Here is a 17,892-nt window from a genome sequence, read left to right as displayed (position 1 = left end):
AAGAGATTGGGACTCAATTATTCACAATCCGCCATAGATCTATCCTACACAATTGAGAAAGGATTGAGCAGTATTGATTCATGAGAATTTGCATCTTCAATCCCTAGTGATCTCTTCCATCAATTCTCATTTCTATTGCTCTTTAGTTATTTTGAATACCCACTACCCAATTCCCTTTTATCTTCTAGCAATTTAACATTCTTGCCATTTATATTTTGCTCTTAATTACTTGCAATTTACTTTTCTGCACTTTACAATTCTGCACTCTTACATTCTTGCAATTTACTTTTGATATCATTTACATTTCTTGCCATTTAAGCTTCAAGCAATTTACATTCATTCATTTAATTTGCTTTTCCTACTTTAGTTCTTTAAATTCCTTGTCATTAAATTTTCTACAATTGCTTTCAAGAATTGAATCTCATGAAATCAAAACTATGTTTGCCTAACTAAAATACCATTTAACTAAAGTTGCTTAATCTACCAATCTCCGTGGGATCGACGTTACTCCGGTGAGTTTTACTACTTGATACGATCCGGTATACTTGCCGGTTACGTGTGAAATCTAATTTCCACGTATCAAGTTTTTGGCACCGTTGCTTGGGATTCGAAAAGATTAACAATGATTAAGTGAATGGTAGTCTAGAGTAGGCATTTTTCTTTTCTTTGTTAAGCCCACTAACTGTTTGAGATTTTGTTTCATTAACTTTAACTTTATTCTAGCAATAGAGTGCTTCACTTGTGTTGTTAGTTTGTGTGTGTTGTATGTCAGAAGCAAGGAGAGAAGTATCCACTTCTTTTGATCCTAAACCTGAGAGAACCCTTCGGAGACTAAGAAGAGAAGTAAGAGGAAAGGGGGTAATCGGTGAATAGGACTCAGAAAGAGAAGACCAAGTCATCGAGGGCAATTTGCATAAACCTCCTGCGGGAGTTGCCAACAATAATGGCCCACCTCAAAGGAGAGTTCTAGCTTTTTACACCTTCCCAAATCCAAGAAATTGTGGAAGCAGTATACTCACTCCTAATGTTCAGGAAAATAACTTTGAATTGAAGCCTCAGCTTATCACTTTGGTGCAAAACAATTGTTCCTATGGAGGAGGTCCCCTTGAAGATCCAAATCAACATCTATCTATCTTCCTAAGAATATGTAAAACTGTCAAGACAAATGGTGTGCATCCGGATATTTACAAGTTGCTGTTGTTTCCATTTTCTTTGAGGGACAACGCATCTCAATGGATGGAGACATTCCCCAAAGAAAGCATCAACACTTGGGATGATTTGGTGAATAAGTTCTTATCTAAGTTCTATCCACCTTAGAGGATCATCAGATTGAAGACAGAAGTGCAAACATTCACTCAAATGGATGGAGAATCATTATATGAGGCATGGGAAAGATACAAAGCTCTGATTAGGAAATGTCCACCTGAGATGTTCAGTGAATGGTATAGACTTCAAAATTTCTATGATGGGTTTGACTCTAAAAGCTCAAGAGTCCTTGGATAACTCTGCAGGAGGTTCATTACAATTGATGAAGATAGCCGAGGAAGCCCAGAATCTTATAGACACTGTGGCCAACAACCAATACTTTTATGCTCATCAGAAGCAACGCCATCCGATTCAAAAGAAGGGTGTGTTGGAACTAGAAGGAGCAGACACTATCTTGGCGCAGAACAAGTTGATGCACCAACAAATCCAGCAACAGATGGAGTTGATGGCAAAAAGAATAGATGGCCTCCAATTAGCCTCAGTGAGCACAATAAGTCAACCTCCAATTGAATGGAGTCAAAGTGAAGCAGGCAACATTGAGCAGCAGCCAGAATAAGTTCAATATATGCATAACACATCAAACCCCTCTCAAAATGATTTCCATGGTGACACACAAAACTCATCCTGGAGGAATCACCCCAACCTGAGATGGGGTGACAATCAAAACCATTGGCAAAGGAACAACAACTCCAACCATTCCTGCAACACAAACAACCAAAATCATTCATCCAACAACACTAACTAATACAAAAACTCACAAAACATATCTCATCCACCTTATAATAACTCACAAACTCACCAAAATAACTTTTACACACTTCCATTCAACTCACAAAATAACCACCTCAATGCCCCAAACAACCTCCACGAGCAACCATCACATCCCATGCAACCACATCCAGACTCTCAGAGGATCTCTAACTTAGAGATGTTGATGGAGAAACTCATCAAGACTCAAAATATGGCAAGACAAGATCAAGCCCTGACACTCAAGAATCAAGATGCATCTATGAGAAATCTTGAGAGGCAGATAGGTGGTAGGCGAAATTGTGAACAATACTTTTTCACAACTCTCATAATCCCCGGTAATGGCTCCAAAAAAACGTGGTAGCTCAATACCATGGCATTACACAACTTCGCACAACTAACCAGCAAGTGCACTGGGTCGACCCTTACTCACGTAAGGTTTATTACTTGGACGACCCAGTGCACTTGCTGGTTAGTTGTGCGAAGTTGTGTAATGCCATGGTATTGAGCTCCCACCAAGTTTTTGGCGCCGTTGCCGGGGATTGTTCTAGTTTTGAGCAAGCCTTTTGTCCGGTAACATTAATGCCAAAATCCGGCAATAGTACCAAGTTTTTGGCGCCGTTGCCGGGGATTGTTCAAGTTTTGAGCAAGCTTTGGTAACATCAGTGCCAAGATCCGGCAACAACATCAAGTTTTGGTGTTATTGCCCGGGATTGTTTAGGCTGGACAACTGACGGTTCATCTTGTTGCTTAGATTAGGTACTTTTTTTTCGAAATTCTTGAAGATGAGTTCTAGAGTTTCATGATGATTTGTTGAAATCTGGCTGGCTGAAAAGCCATGTCTAATCTCATTGGACCGAGGTTTCAACTTATCACCACAGGAGCTTGTTGATTTCTATCAATCTTGCTCTTGGAGCAGTGATCTGCTAAGGCTTGGCTGGCCTCTGGCCATGTCTAGTGTTTTGGACCGAAGCTTTCTTTGAAAGCTTGGCTGGCTGTGAAGCCATGTCTAATTCCTAGACCGGAGTCTTAGACTAGCATTGCACTGATTCCTAAAATTCTCATTGAGAATTTTGATATCTTTTTCCATTTTATTTTCGAAAAACACAAAAAAAATTTTAAAAATCATAAAATCCAAAAATATTTCTTGTTTGAGTCTAGAGTCTCATCATAAGTTTGGTGTCAATTGCATGCATTCATATATCTTGGTGATCTTCAAGATGTTCTTGATGATTTACTTGCTCTGATCTTTGAATTCTATTGACTTGAATGTCTAGTGTGTCTCATTTGCATTTTCATCCTGTTAGTGTCAGTAGCATACAAACTGCTAAGTTTGGTGTCTTGCATGCATTGTTATTTGATTCTTGTTGCATTTTGATTTTTCCTTATTATTAAAAATCCAAAAATATTTTTAATTTGTGTCTTTTCAAGTCAATTATACAGAGAATTGAAGATTCAGAACACACAGCAGAGGAATTGCACAGAAAAAGCTGGGCGTTCAAAACGCCCAGTGAAGAAGGACAGACTGGCGTTTAAACGCCAGCCAGGGTACCTGGTTGGGCGTTTAACGCCCAAAAGGGTAGCATTTTGGGCGTTAAACGCCAGAATGGATACCATTCTGGACGTTTAACGCCAGGATGGCTAGGGGAGGAAGATTTTGTTTCCAAATCAGATTTTTTTAAGTTTTCAAAATCTTTTCAAAATCAAATCTTTTTCAAATCAATTTTTCAATCAAATCTTTTTCAAAATTAACTTCTTTCCTTTTTCAAAGAAACTTACTATCAATTAATGATTTGATTCAACATTTCAAGTATGTTGCCTTTTCTGTTGAGAAAGGTTTTATGTTTGAATCATATCTTTTCTTGTTAGGCAAGTCATTAATTTTAAAATCATATCTTTTCAAAATGTTTTCAAATCATATCCTTTAAAATTGTTTTCAAATCATATCTTTTTAATCACATTTTTTTTCAAATTAAGTTTTCAATCAAATCTTTTTGATTTCTAATTTCAAAATCTTTTTCAAAAATCACTTGATCTCTTTTCCATTTTCATTTTCGAAAATTAAGTAATGTTTTTCAAAAATGTTTTCAAATTTTTTCACTTAATTTTCGAAAATGACTTCCCTCCTTCACACATCCTTCTATTTATGGACTAACACTATCCTTTAATGCAAAATTCGAACTCCATTCTCTCTGATAAATTCGAATTTTCCACTTCTGTCTTCTACTCTTCTTTTCCTCTGACATCTAAAGGAATCTCTGTACTGTGACATAGAGGATTCCACATCTTCTTGTTCCCTTCTCTTTCTTATGAGCAGGAGCAAAGACAAAGGCATTCTTGTTGAGGCTGATCCTGAACCTGAAAGGACCTTGAAGAGAAAGCTAAAAGAAGCCAAAACACAACTCTCTTTAGAGCACCTGGACGAATTCTTCAAGGAAGAAGAACAAATGGCAGCCGAAAACAACAACAATGCCAACAATGCAAGGAAGGTGCTTGGTGACTTTACTGCACCTACTCCCGACTTCTATGGGAGAAGCATCTCTATCCCTGCCATTGGAGCAAACAACTTTGAGCTTAAGCCTCAATTAGTTTCTCTAATGCAATAGAATTGCAAGTTCCATGGACTTCCATTGGAAGATCCTCATCAGTTTTTAGCTGAATTCTTGCAAATCTGTGACACAGTCAAGACTAATGGGGTAGACCCTGAGGTCTATAGACTGATGCTATTCCCTTTTGCTGTAAGAGACAGGGCTAGAACATGGTTGGACTCTCAACCTAAAGAAATCCTGGACTCTTGGGAAAAGCTAGTCAATGCCTTCTTGGCAAAGTTCTTTCCACCTCAAAAATTGAGTAAGCTTAGAGTGGAAGTCCAAACCTTCAGACAGAAGGAAGGAGAATCCCTCTATGAAGCTTGGGAAAGATACAAACAATTGATCAGAAAGTGTCCCACTGATATGCTTTCTGAATGGAGCATCATAGGTATTTTCTGTGATGGTCTCTCTGAACTATCCAAGATGTCCTTGGATAGCTCTTCTGGAGGATCTCTTCATCTGAAGAAGACGCCTACTGAGGCTCAAGAACTGATTGAAATGGTTGCAAATAACCAATTCATGTACACTTCTGAAAGAAATCCTGTGAACAATGGGACTAGTCAGAAGAAAGGAGTTCTTGAGATTGACACTCTGAATGCCATATTGACTCAGAACAAAATATTGACCCAACAAGTCAATATGATTTCTCAAAGTCTGTCTGGAATGCAAAATGCACCAAGCAGTACTAAGGAAGCTTCATCTGAGGAAGAAGCTTATGATCCTGAGAACCCTTCAATGGAAGAGGTGAATTACATGGGAGAATCCTATGGAAACACCTACAATCCTTCATGGAGGAATCATCCAAATCTTTCATGGAAGGATCAACATAGACCTCAACAAGGTTTCAATAACAATAATGGTGGAAGAAATAGGTTTGGCAATAGCAAGCCTTTTCCATCATCTTCTCAGCAACAGACAGAGAGTTCTAAGCAGAATAATTCTGACTTGGCAACCATGGTCTCTGATCTAATCAAAACCACTCAAAGTTTCATGACTGAAACTAGATCTTCCATTAGGAATTTGGAAGGACAAGTGGGTCAGCTGAGCAAGAAAATTACTGAACTTCCTCCAAGCACTCTCCCAAGCAATACTGAAGAAAATCCAAAAGGAGAGTGCAAGGCCATCAACATGGCCGAATTCTGGGAGGAAGGAGAGGCAGTGAACGCCACTGAGGAAGGCCTCACTGGACGCCCACTGACCTCCAATGAGTTCCTCAATGAGGAACCATGGGAATCTGAGGCTCAAGATGAGACCATAGAGATTCCATTGGACTTACTTCTGCCATTCATGAGCTCTGATGAGTATTCTTCCTCTGAAGAGGATGAGTATGTCACTGAGGAGCAAGTTGCTAAATACCTTGGAGCAATCATGAAGCTAAATGACAAGTTATTTGGAAATGAGACTTGGGAGGATGAACCCCCTTTGCTCACCAAAGAACTGGATGACTTGTCTAAGCAGAAACTGCCTCAAAAGAGGCAGGATCCTGGGAAGTTTTCTATACCTTGTACCATAGGTACCATGACCTTCAAGAAGGCCTTGTGTGACTTAGGATCAAGTGTAAACCTCATGCCCCTCTCTGTAATGGAGAAATTAGGGATCTATGAGGTACAAGCTGCAAAAATCTCACTAGAGATGGCAGACAACTCAAGAAAACAAGCCTATGGACTTGTAGAGGATGTTCTGGTTAAGGTTGAAGACCATTACATCCCTACTGATTTCATAGTCCTAGAGACTGGGAAATGCATGGATGAATCCATCATCCTTGGCAGACCCTTCCTAGCCACAACAAAGGCTGTGATTGATGTTGATAGAGGAGAGTTGATCATTCAAGTGGATGAAGAATCCTTGGTGTTTAAGGCCCAAGGATATCCCTCTGTCTTCATGGAGAGGAAGCATGAAGAGCTTCTCTCAAAACAGAGCCAAACTGAGCCCCCACAGTCAAACTCTAAGTTTGGTGTTGGGAGGCCACAACCAAACTCTAAGTTTGGTGTTGAACCCCCACATTCAAACTCTAAGTTTGGTGTTGGGAAGGTCCAACACGGTTCTGAGCATTTCTGAGGCTCCATGAGAGTCCTCTGTCAAGCTAATGACATTAAAGAAGCGCTTGTTGGGAGGCAACCCAATGTTTTATACTTAATTATTTTCTTTTGTTATTTTATCTTTTTTGTAGGTTGATGATCATAAGAAGTCATTAAAACAATGAAAAAAACAAAAACAAAATGAAAAACAGGAAGAAAAACAGCACACCCTGGAGGAAGATGCTGCTGGCGTTCAAACGCCAGTAAGCCTAGCAGTTGGGCGTTTAACGCCCAGTCTGGCACCCTTCTGGGCGTTTAACGCCAGAAAGGGGCACCAGACTGGCGTTAAACGCCAGTAAAGGGCAAGAACCTGGCGTTAAACGCCAGGAATGGGCATCAGCCCGGCGTTTAACGCCAGAAATGGCTCAAAACGTGGATTTTGATGTCATTTGGTGCAGGGATGCCTTTTCCTTGACACTACAGGATCTGTGGACCCCACAGGACCCTACCATCACTCTCTCTCTTCTTCCCCCATTCACCAATCACCTCAACACCTCTTCCCCAAAAACCCCTCACCTATCAAATCCTATCCTTCTCTTCACCACTCACATCCATCCTTCATAAATCCCCACCAACCTCACCCTTCAAATTCAAACCACTTTCCCTCCCAAACCCACCCATAATGGCCGAACCATTCATCCCCTCTCTCCTATATATACCCCTCTTCAACCCTTCATTTTCACACAACCTAAACACCACTTCTCTCCCTCTTTGGCCGAATACACCACCATCCCCCTCTTCCTCATTTCTTTTTCTTCTACTCTCTTCTTTCTTCTTTTGCTCGAGGACGAGCAAACATTTTAAGTTTGGTGTGGTAAAAGCGCTGCTTTTTCGTTTTTCCATAACCATTATGGCATCCAAGGCCGGAGAAACCTCTAAGAAGAGGAAAGGGAAAGCAAAAGCTTCCACCTCCGAGTCATGGGAGATGGATAGATTCCTCTCAAGGGTGCATCAAGTCCACTTCTATGAAGTTGTGGCCTTGAAGAAGGTGATCCCCGAGGTCCCTTTTTCACTCAAAAAGGGTGAATATCCGGAGATCCGCCATGAGATCCGAAGAAGAGGTTGGGAAGTTCTTACCAACCCCATTCAACAAGTCGGAATCTTGATGGTTCAAGAGTTCTATGCCAATGCATGGATCACCAAGAACCATGACCAAAGTGTGAACCCGAATCCAAAGAACTACCTTACTATGGTTCGGGGGAAATACTTGGATTTTAGTCCGGAGAGTGTGAGGGTGGCGTTCAACTTGCCTATGATGCAAGGAGATGAACATCCTTACACTAGAAGGGTCAACTTTGATCAAAGGTTGGACCAAGTCCTCACAGTCATATGTGAAGAGGGCGCACAATGGAAGCAAGATTCAAGAGGAAAGCCGGTCCAATTGAGAAGGCATGACCTCAAACCCGTGGCTAGAGGATGGTTAGAGTTCATACAACGCTCAATCATTCCCACTAGCAACCGGTCCGAAGTTACCATAGACCGGGCCATCATGATCCATAGCATCATGATTGGAGAAGAAATAGAAGTTCATGAGGTCATAGCCCAAGAACTCTATAAGGTGGCGGACAAGGCCTCCACCTTAGCAAGGTTAGCCTTTCCTCATCTCATTTGTCACCTCTGTTATTCAGTTGGAGTTGACATAGAGGGAGACATCCCCATTGATGAGGACAAACCCATCACCAAGAAAAGGATGGAGTACACAAGGGATCCCACTCATCATGAAATCCCTAAAATTCCTCAAGGGATGAATTTTCCTCCACAAAACTATTGGGAGCAACTTCACACCTCCCTAGGAGAGTTGAGTTCCAACATGGGACAACTAAGGGTGGAGCATCAAGAACACTCCATCATCCTTCATGAAATTAGAGAAGATCAAAGAATCATGAGGGAGGAGCAACAAAGACAAGGAAGAGACATTGAGGAGCTCAAACACTCCATAGGATCTTCAAGAGCAAGAAACAGCCGCCATCACTAAGGTGGACCCGTTCTTTGATTTCCTTGTTATTTGTTCTTCTATTTTTCGAATTTTATGCTTATGTTTATCCATGTTTGTGTCTTATGATCATTAGTGTCTTAGTGTCTATGCCTTAAAGTTATGAATGTCCTATGAATCCATCACCTTTCTTGAATAAAAATGTGCTTAATTGAAAAGGAAGAATTGCATGAATTTTGAATTTTATAACAGTTAATTATTTTGATGTGGTGGCAATATTTTTGTTCTCTGAATGTATGCTTAAACAGTGCATATGTATCTTGAATTTGTGGTTCATGAATGTTGGCTCTTGAAAGAATGATGAAAAAGGAGACATGTTACTGAGGATCTGAAAAATCAATAAAATGATTCTTGAAGCAAGAAAAAGCATTTCAAAAAAAAAAAAAACCGAAAAAAAAAAGAAAAAAAAATAAATAATAGAGAAATAAGAGTTGTGATCCAAGGCAAATAAGAGTGTGCTTAAGAACCCTGGACACCTCTAATTGGGGACTTTAGCAAAGCTGAGTCACAATCTGAAAAGGTTCACCCAATTATGTGTCTGTGGCATGTATGTATCCGGTGGTAATACTGGAAGACAGAGTGCTTTGGGCCACAGCCAAGACTCAATAAATAGCTATGTTCAAGAATCATCATACTTTACTAAGAGAATCATTATCACTATCTGGACTCTGAGTTCCTAAAGAAGCCAACCATTCTGAATTTCAAGGGATAGATTGGGATGCCAAAACTGTTCAGAGGCAAAAAGTTAAAAACCCCGCTCATCTAATTAATACTGATCTTCATAGATGTTTTTGGAATTCATTGCATATTCTTTTCTTTTTATCTTATTTGATTTTCAGTTGGTTGAGGACAAGCAACAATTTAAGTTTGGTGTTGTGATGAGCGGATAATTTGTATACTTTTTGGCATTGTTTTTAGTATGTTTTGTTATGATATAGTTAGTTTTTAGTATATTTTTATTAGTTTTTAGTTAAAATTTACTTTTCTGGACTTTACTATGAGTTTGTGTGTTTTTCTGTGATTTTAGGTATTTTCTGGCTGAAATTGAGGGACCTGAGCAGAAATCTGATTCAGAGACCAAAAAGGACTGCAGATGCTGTTGGATTCTGACCTCCCTGCACTCGAAGTGGATTTTCTGGAGCTACAGAAGCCCAATTGGCGCGCTCTCAACGGCGTTGGAAAGTAGACATCCTGGGCTTTCCAGAAATATATGATAGTCCGTACTTTGCCCAAGATTTGATGGCCCAAACCGGCGTTCAAAGTCACCTCAAGAAATCCCAGCGTTAAACGCTGGAACTGGCACCCAAATGGGAGTTAAACGCCCAAACTGGCACTAAAGCTGGCGTTTAACTCCAAGAAGAGTCTCTGCACGAAAAATGCTTCACTGCTCAGCCCAAGCACACACCAAGTGGGCCCGGAAGTGGATTTTTATGTCATTTACTCATTTCTGTACACCTTAGGTTACTAGTTTTCTATAAGTAGGACCTTTGACTATTATATTAAAAATCTTTGGATCTTTATATCTTTTGATCACTTTAGATCTTAGATCATTGGGAGGCTGGCCATTCGGCCATGCCTAGACCTTATGCTTATGTATTTTCAACGGTGGAGTTTCTACACACCATAGGTTAAGGTGTGGAGCTCTGCTGTACCTCGAGTATTAATGCAATTACTATTGTTCTTCCATTCAATTCCGCTTGTTCTTTATCCAAGATATCACTTGTTCTTCAACTTGATGAAGGTGATGATTGACGCCCATCACCATTCTCACCCATGAACAAAGTGACTGACAACCACTCTTGTTCTACAAGCATTTGAGGCTTGGTGAATATCTCTTGGATTCCTGATTGCACGATGCATGGTTGATCGCCTGACAAACGAGCCAGCCATTCCGTGAAGTCAGAATCTTCGTGGTATAGGCAAGAATTGATGGCAGCATTCAAGAGAATCCGGAAGGTCTAACCTTGTCTGTGGTATTCTGAGTAGGATTCAATGACTGAATGACTGTGACGTGCTTCAAACCTGTAACCTACCGGGCGTTAGTGACAGACGCAAAAGAATCACTGGATTCTATTCCGGTAGGGGAGGGAACCACACCGGTGATTGGCAGCACTGTGACAGAGTGTATGCATTAGCTTTCACTGCGAGGATGGGAGGTAGCTGCTGACAACAGTGAAACCCTACACGAGCTTGCCATGGAAAGGAGGAAGAAGGATTGGATGAAGGCAGTAGGAAAGCAGAGAGACGGAAGGGAAGGCATCTTCATGCGCTTATCTGAAGTTCCTACCAATGAATTACATAAGTATCTCTATCTTTATCTTTATGTTATTTTCGTTCATCACCATTATCATTTGAGTTTGCCTGACTAAGATTTACAAGATGACCATAGCTTGCTTCAATACTAACAATCTCCGTGGGATCGACCCTTACTCACGTAAGGTTTATTACTTGGACGACCCAGTGCACTTGCTGGTTAGTTGTGCGAAGTTGTGTAATGCCATGGTATTGAGCTACCACGTTTTTTTGGAGCCATTACCGGGGATTATGAGAGTTGTGAAAAAGTATTGTTCACAATTTCGCCCACCAAGTTTTTGCAAGCGGAATTGAATGGAAGAACAATAGTAATTGCATTAATACTCGAGGTACAGCAGAGCTCCACACCTTAATCTATGGTGTGTAGAAACTCCACCGTTGAAAATACATAAGCATAAGGTCTAGGCATGGCCGAATGGCCAGCCTCCCAATGATCTAAGATCTAAAGTGATCAAAAGATATAAAGATCCAAAGATTTCTAATACAATAGTCAAAGGTCCTACTTATAGAAAACTAGTAACCTAAGGTGTACAGAAATGAGTAAATGACATAAAAATCCACTTTCGGGCCCACTTGGTGTGTGCTTGGGCTGAGCAGTGAAGCATTTTTCGTGCAGAGACTCTTCTTGGAGTTAAACGCCAGCTTTAGTGCCAGTTTGGGCGTTTAACTCCCATTTGGGTGCCAGTTCCAGCGTTTAACGCTGGGATTTCTTGAGGTGACTTTGAACGCCGGTTTGGGCCATCAAATCTTGGGCAAAGTATGGACTATCATATATTGCTGGAAAGCCCAGGATGTCTACTTTCCAACTCCGTTGAGAGCGCGCCAATTGGGCTTCTGTAGCTCTAGAAAATCCACTTCGAGTGCAGGGAGGTCAGAATCCAACAGCATCTGCAGTCCTTTTTGGTCTCTGAATCAGATTTCTGCTCAGGTTCCTCAATTTCAGCCAGAAAATACCTGAAATCACATAAAAACACACAAACTCATAGTAAAGTCCAGAAAAGTGAATTTTAACTAAAAACTAATAAAAATATACTAAAAACTAACTATATCATAACAAAAACATACTAAAAACAATGCCAAAAAGTATACAAATTATCCGCTCATCAATAGGACAAACGGCTAAACAAATCACTGAGATAAGTGAGAAGCGAGCAAATGCTTTCCCTATTACCACTGAAGATAACCCAAGGGACACAGGAAAAGCCATAAAGTAGGAGGAGTGTAAAGCAATCACTTTGAGAAGTGGAAAGAAGGTAGAGACAGAAGCCATCATTCAGGAAGAGCATGACAAAGAAGGCTTAAACGAAGAGGCAAAGGAGGAAAAGCAAGATCAAGAAACCTTCAAACAGAGTGAGAAGTTAAAAGAGAAGGAAACAGCGAAAGTATACCAACCAATGCTCCCATACCTCAAAGGCTCAAGGGAGAATACAAAGAGAAGCAATACTCCAAATTTTTTGAGATATTCAAGACACTGCACATCAACATCCCTTTCATGGAAGCACTTGAACAGAAGGACAAATGGTTGTGATGACCAGGGAGTGTAGTACTATCATCCAAAAAGGATTGCCAAGGAAGAGGAAGGACCCAGGGAGCTTTCATATCCCCTATACAATAGGCAACACAATGATTGAGAAAGCATTTTGTGACCTTGGTGCAAGCATAAATCTGATACCTTTATCTTTGATGAGGAAGCTTCAGATTCATGAATTGAAACCCACAAAGATAGCCCTTCAAATGGCGGACAAATCCATTCAGCAAGCACTTGGAGTTGTGGAGAATGTATTGGTAAAGGTGGACAAATTTTTCCTCCCAGCTGACTTCGTCATCCTAGACATAGAGGAAGATGACAACACTCCCATTATCCTAGGGAGACCTTTCTTGGCTACTGCTAGGGCATTGATAGATTTTGAAAAAGGAGAATTGATGCTAAGGGTGCATGAAGAGCATATAGTATTCCATGTCTTCAAGAATTTGCAAGATTCTACCCAAGAGAAAGAGTGTATGAAGATTGATTCCATAGATCCAAACTTGAAAGAAGCACCTGATGAGACACTTCCAATTCACTCAAGCTCATGCTAGAAAGAAAGGAAAGAGGTGGAAGTGTTGCAACAAGCTCAAGAAATTGAGAAGGAACTACAACCACAGCCTCCACGTGAAATTCTCAGCAAGAAATCTCCAAACACTGAGGCCTCAAAACATGAACCACCACCGGGAAAAGAAAAGAATCCCTAGAAGAAAGTGCCAAGAGGGTGGAGGAACAAAAAAATTCCCACTAAAGGATTCTCACTAGGGGATAAAGTAATGCTAACCTACCAACCCATGGAAACACCTCCACACTTTTCCGGATACCACACAGTGAATAAAATCCTCTCACTTGAACATGTGGAAATCATGAAGAAGGATACTGGAAGCAAACTCACTGTAAGAGGGGAAGGACTAAGGCACTAAGCTATGATCATCACCCTCCCTAATGAGGGACAACTATCAAGCTAGTGATGATAAAAGAGCGCTTATTGGGAGGCAACCTAACCTTAGGTAACCTGTTTTCATTACATTTTGTAGAATAAACAGTTAGTTCAATTTCTATGTATTGTGAGGAATTAAGTTTGGTGTTCCACACCAATGTGACTACACCAACAAAGAAACAAAATCAAGGGTGAATGCATGAGACTAATTTTGGTGTCCCACCAGTAACATTAATTATGCACAAAGTAACCCTTGAGACAATCATGAATAGTCACAAATTCCAAACTATCATAGAGATTGATTAAACTTGTATTTCATTTGTTTACCTTTTAGTTCTGCACTTTATTTCATCATAGGATTAAAGCACATGAGGTAATATATAGGCATGAAAGATGCACTCTATTTGGCATCTAGAAGTAAGCAACGAACTAAGTTTGGTGTCCGGACACAACTTGTAGTTCAAGAATTTATAAGCATATATGCATGATAATTACCTTTCAAGTGCTTGGGGACAAGCAACTTTCAAAGTTCATTGTAGGCAGTCACTTCAATCTTGGGAAGGATTAAGTATCATTGATGATCGAGATTTGCTCGGTGGTCTAGATTTTCTTTTTATAGAAAGAATTACTTCGTTGTAAGCATAGTTCTAAACCAACAAATAATTCCCACATCAAATATTTGAGTTGTCACAAGTACAAACCCCAAATAAAAATTAACCGGAGTATTTGGATTCCAGGTCATCTCACAAGGAATTGTAATGAAATGCTCAATTATTGGCTATGAAGTATGTTTTAGGGTTTTTGATAAGAGGCATGAAAGGTAAATGGCAAGGAAAATAAACTAACAACTAGAAAGCTCTTGACAAGGAATGAGAATTAGAAGTCCTATCCTATTTATCCTTCTCAATTGTGACCACAATTATCCATTGCAACCACTTAGTTAACCTCTAACCATGGAGGAAAGTCGAGTGGATGAATCAACTTGATTCCACAAGTCCTAGCCAACTCCCAAGGAAAAGACTAGCGTTAGTGGTATCCAAATCAATTAGCAACTTCTAATTGTCAATCAATCAAAGGAATTAGATAACTCAAGCGTCACTAATTACTCCACCTAGGCCAAGAGTAAAGAGAACTAACAAAAGAAATAGAAAAGTGCTCTTGGCTAGACATAGGTAATTGAGATCACCATCCTTGTCTACAAACCATGCATTGATAATTATGAGAGGCCAACCCATTAAGTCTACTTCCCAAAAGCTTTAAGTACGTAATATCTACTCTTAAGCTTGAAGTACGTCAAATAGGATTGATCACATCAACCCATAAGTCCCAACCTACCTACTAATTAGATTAGTAGTGGGTTGGCGTCAATGAGTATCAAATTGGTCACCAAGGGTTCTCAAATCACCAAATCATTGAGACCCAATGACTCAAGGTCACCCAATTCCCTTAGCCTAAGCCAAGAGTAGAGAAAACTACTCAAAAATTAGTGAAAGCATTTTGACAAACACCTAGAGTGCAAGAAAAGTAAACATCATAAAATGCAAGAATTAAAAGAACCCATAACTACTATGAACAAGAAATCAATAATAATAATCAAGATCAACATAAAAGAGACATTGAAACATAAATTTGCATTAAAGAAAATTAAAATCAACAAATGTTCATAAACATAAAAGAGGACAAAATAAGAGATTAACAAGAGAAACTAGAAGAACAAAGACAATAGAACACTAAAATGTAAAGAGAATTGAAATCAAAACAAGAATTGAAAGATGAATTTGAGAGTGATTAACCTAACTTTATCCTAATTTCTATCCTAAACCTAGAGAGAGGAGAGAACCTCTCTCTCTAGAATTCTAGCCTAAAACATGATGAAAACTAAACTATTACTACTTGGTTCATCCCCCTTTAATCCTTGGGTTCAATAGCATCAGAAATAAGTTAGATTGGGTCCAAAATGAGCTAGAAATCCCTGGCCACGAGTTGCTCTTTAGTGGGTCACGTGCTCAATCGGCGCGTCCGCGCACATTGCACATGCGTGCCCCTATACGCGAAGCAATATATGACAAAATTTATATCATTTTGAAGTCCCGGATGTTAGCTTTCCAACGCAACTAAAACCGCCTCATTTGGATCTCTGTAGCTCAAGTTATGGTTATTTGAGTGTGAAGAGGTCAGGCTTGACAGCTTTACGGTTCCTTCATTTCTTCATGAGTTCTCCCACTTTGCATGCTTTTCTCCTCACTTCTTCCATCCAATACTTGCCTTATGAACCTGAAATTACTCAACAAACATATCAAGGCATCAAATGGAATTAAAGTGAGTTAAATTTAGCTATTTTAAGGTCTAAAAAGCATGTTTTCACACTTAAGCACAAATCTAGGGAGAATTGCAAAATCATGCTATTTCATTGAATAAATGTGAGAAAAGGTGATAAAATCCCCCAAAATAAGTACCAGATAAACCACAAAATTGGGGTTTATCAAATCTCCCCACACTTAAACCAAGCATGTCCTCATGCTAAGAATAAAAAAGGACAAGAAAAGGGTTATGAACATTTATTCAATGCAAATAAACTATATGCACCTATCTATATGAATACAACTAAATGCAAACTGATTCTACCTACTTGGTTAAAAGCAAATCAATCTCCAAGAACATGTATAAGCAACTAGGGCAAAGGTCATACGACGACTCACAAACTCTACTGATTCAAATATCAAAATGAAGTTCAAATAGACTTGCAAGAAGAAAGCTCATGAAAGCTGGGAACAAGAAATTGAGCATCGAACCCTCACCGGAAGTGTATCCGCTCTAGTCGCTCTAGTGTATAGGGTCGATCACTCAATTCTCTTCTAATCATGCTTTCCAAGATTTGTTTTTCATCTAACAATCAACAATTATTCAATGCATGCATATATTCATCATGAGGACTTATTCATAGGTTGTAATGGGGCTAGGGTCAAGGTAGGATGCATATAGTCAAGTGAGCTTGGAATTTGAATCTTTGATTAACCTAAGCTCTCACCAAATACATATAACAACCTATACAACTCTAATACACAACCTAGCTACCCATGATTCCCACCTTTTCACATACTCATGCATTATTTTTAATTCACATTCCATATGCATTGATTTTTATTGAACTTTACCTTGGGGCATTTTTGTCCCCTTTTTATTTCTTTTTCTATATATATTTTTTCTTTATATATGTGTTCTTTTTTCTTTTTCTTTGTCATTTTTTTTCTAAAGTATATACAAACATATCAATGCATATGGTTTTACATATAGTGCATGAATATGTACCCAATTCCCAAAATTTTTAATACAAATAAAAATTACACTTTTATCTCAACCAATGTCCCAAGTTTCCCATACCCAAATGATACACATCCTCACTAGTCTAAGCTAATCAAAGATCCAAATTAAGGACTGATGACAAGTCATTATATACCCATTTTTCAAGCTAATTTCACTTGTTTTGTTAGCATTTATGCACTTTCTTGCATCCTAAGTAAGTGATTTGGAGTGAAAATGCATAACTTCTCTAAATCAAGCAACCACCATGAAATTAATGATAATCCATGAGGTTTAAGCTAATTTTAATTGAATTTTAATTGATTTATAAGCCTCTTGAATTTAGTGATACTTGGAGTGGTTGTTTTGGTTTATTATAGGTGAAGAAAAGAAAAGAAAAGGAAAAGCGTGGCCTAAGAAGTGTAGCCCAAGGAAAGGAAAGCGTGGCCAAAGTAATAGGAAGCGTGCCGCATGCAAGGGGGAGGCAAACATTGCCCTCCACAAGGGCAGACTGCCCTCTAGAAGGGCAACAGAAAGGAACCAACCAAGGAAGGCAACTCTGCCCTGCCCACTACAAGGGCAGAGCACAAAAGTGTGCCTTGGAACCAAGAAGAAGAGAACCTTGCCCTGCCCTCCACAAGGGCAGTATCGGGCTCACCAAGGAAAGAATTCAAAGGAAAAATGTCATCCATGCATGCCACATGATTCGAACACGGACCAAGGAAGAAGCAAAGAACTAAGGTTGAGTGCTGTGCCAAGAAGCCAAGGAAATTAATTGAACGTGTGCCCCAGCCGTGTTTCGAACACGGGACAGCAAAGTGGAAACACTGCCCTGCCCTCCGCGAGGGCAGGGCAGCATTTGGATTGGTGCACAAAACTGGCGCACCATGGCACGTTCCTGGCAGCATCTGGCGCACCATGGCACGTTCCTGGCAGCATCTGGCGCACCAAGCTCGATCCTGGCAGCACCAAAATTTCCTGCCCTGCCCTCCGCGAGGGCAGGGCAGCATCCTATGCACCAAGGAAATTTCTGGCGCACCAATTTTTGATTCTGGCGCACCAATTCCTGATTCTGGCAGCACCAAGGCAATTTCTGGCGCACCAACTTTTCCTGCCCTGCCCTTGGCGCGGGCAGGGCA

At 39.9% G+C, this 17,892-nt stretch overlaps 1 non-coding gene across 1 annotated transcript; it reads right to left on the bottom strand.

The window, feature by feature from the left end:
* Nucleotides 1-4,865: 4,865 nt before the first annotated feature.
* Nucleotides 4,866-4,973, bottom strand: LOC112764816 (small nucleolar RNA R71). Its single transcript, XR_003183357.1, has one exon. It is a non-coding gene; the product is annotated as a small nucleolar RNA R71 (small nucleolar RNA).
* Between the last annotated feature and the right edge of the window lie 12,919 nt (nt 4,974-17,892).

This window comes from Arachis hypogaea, chromosome 2 (genome assembly GCF_003086295.3).
Source record: "Arachis hypogaea cultivar Tifrunner chromosome 2, arahy.Tifrunner.gnm2.J5K5, whole genome shotgun sequence".
Lineage (NCBI taxonomy): Eukaryota > Viridiplantae > Streptophyta > Magnoliopsida > Fabales > Fabaceae > Arachis > Arachis hypogaea.
Note: the sequence above shows the minus strand (reverse complement) of the source record. Positions and strands in the feature narration are given on the sequence as shown.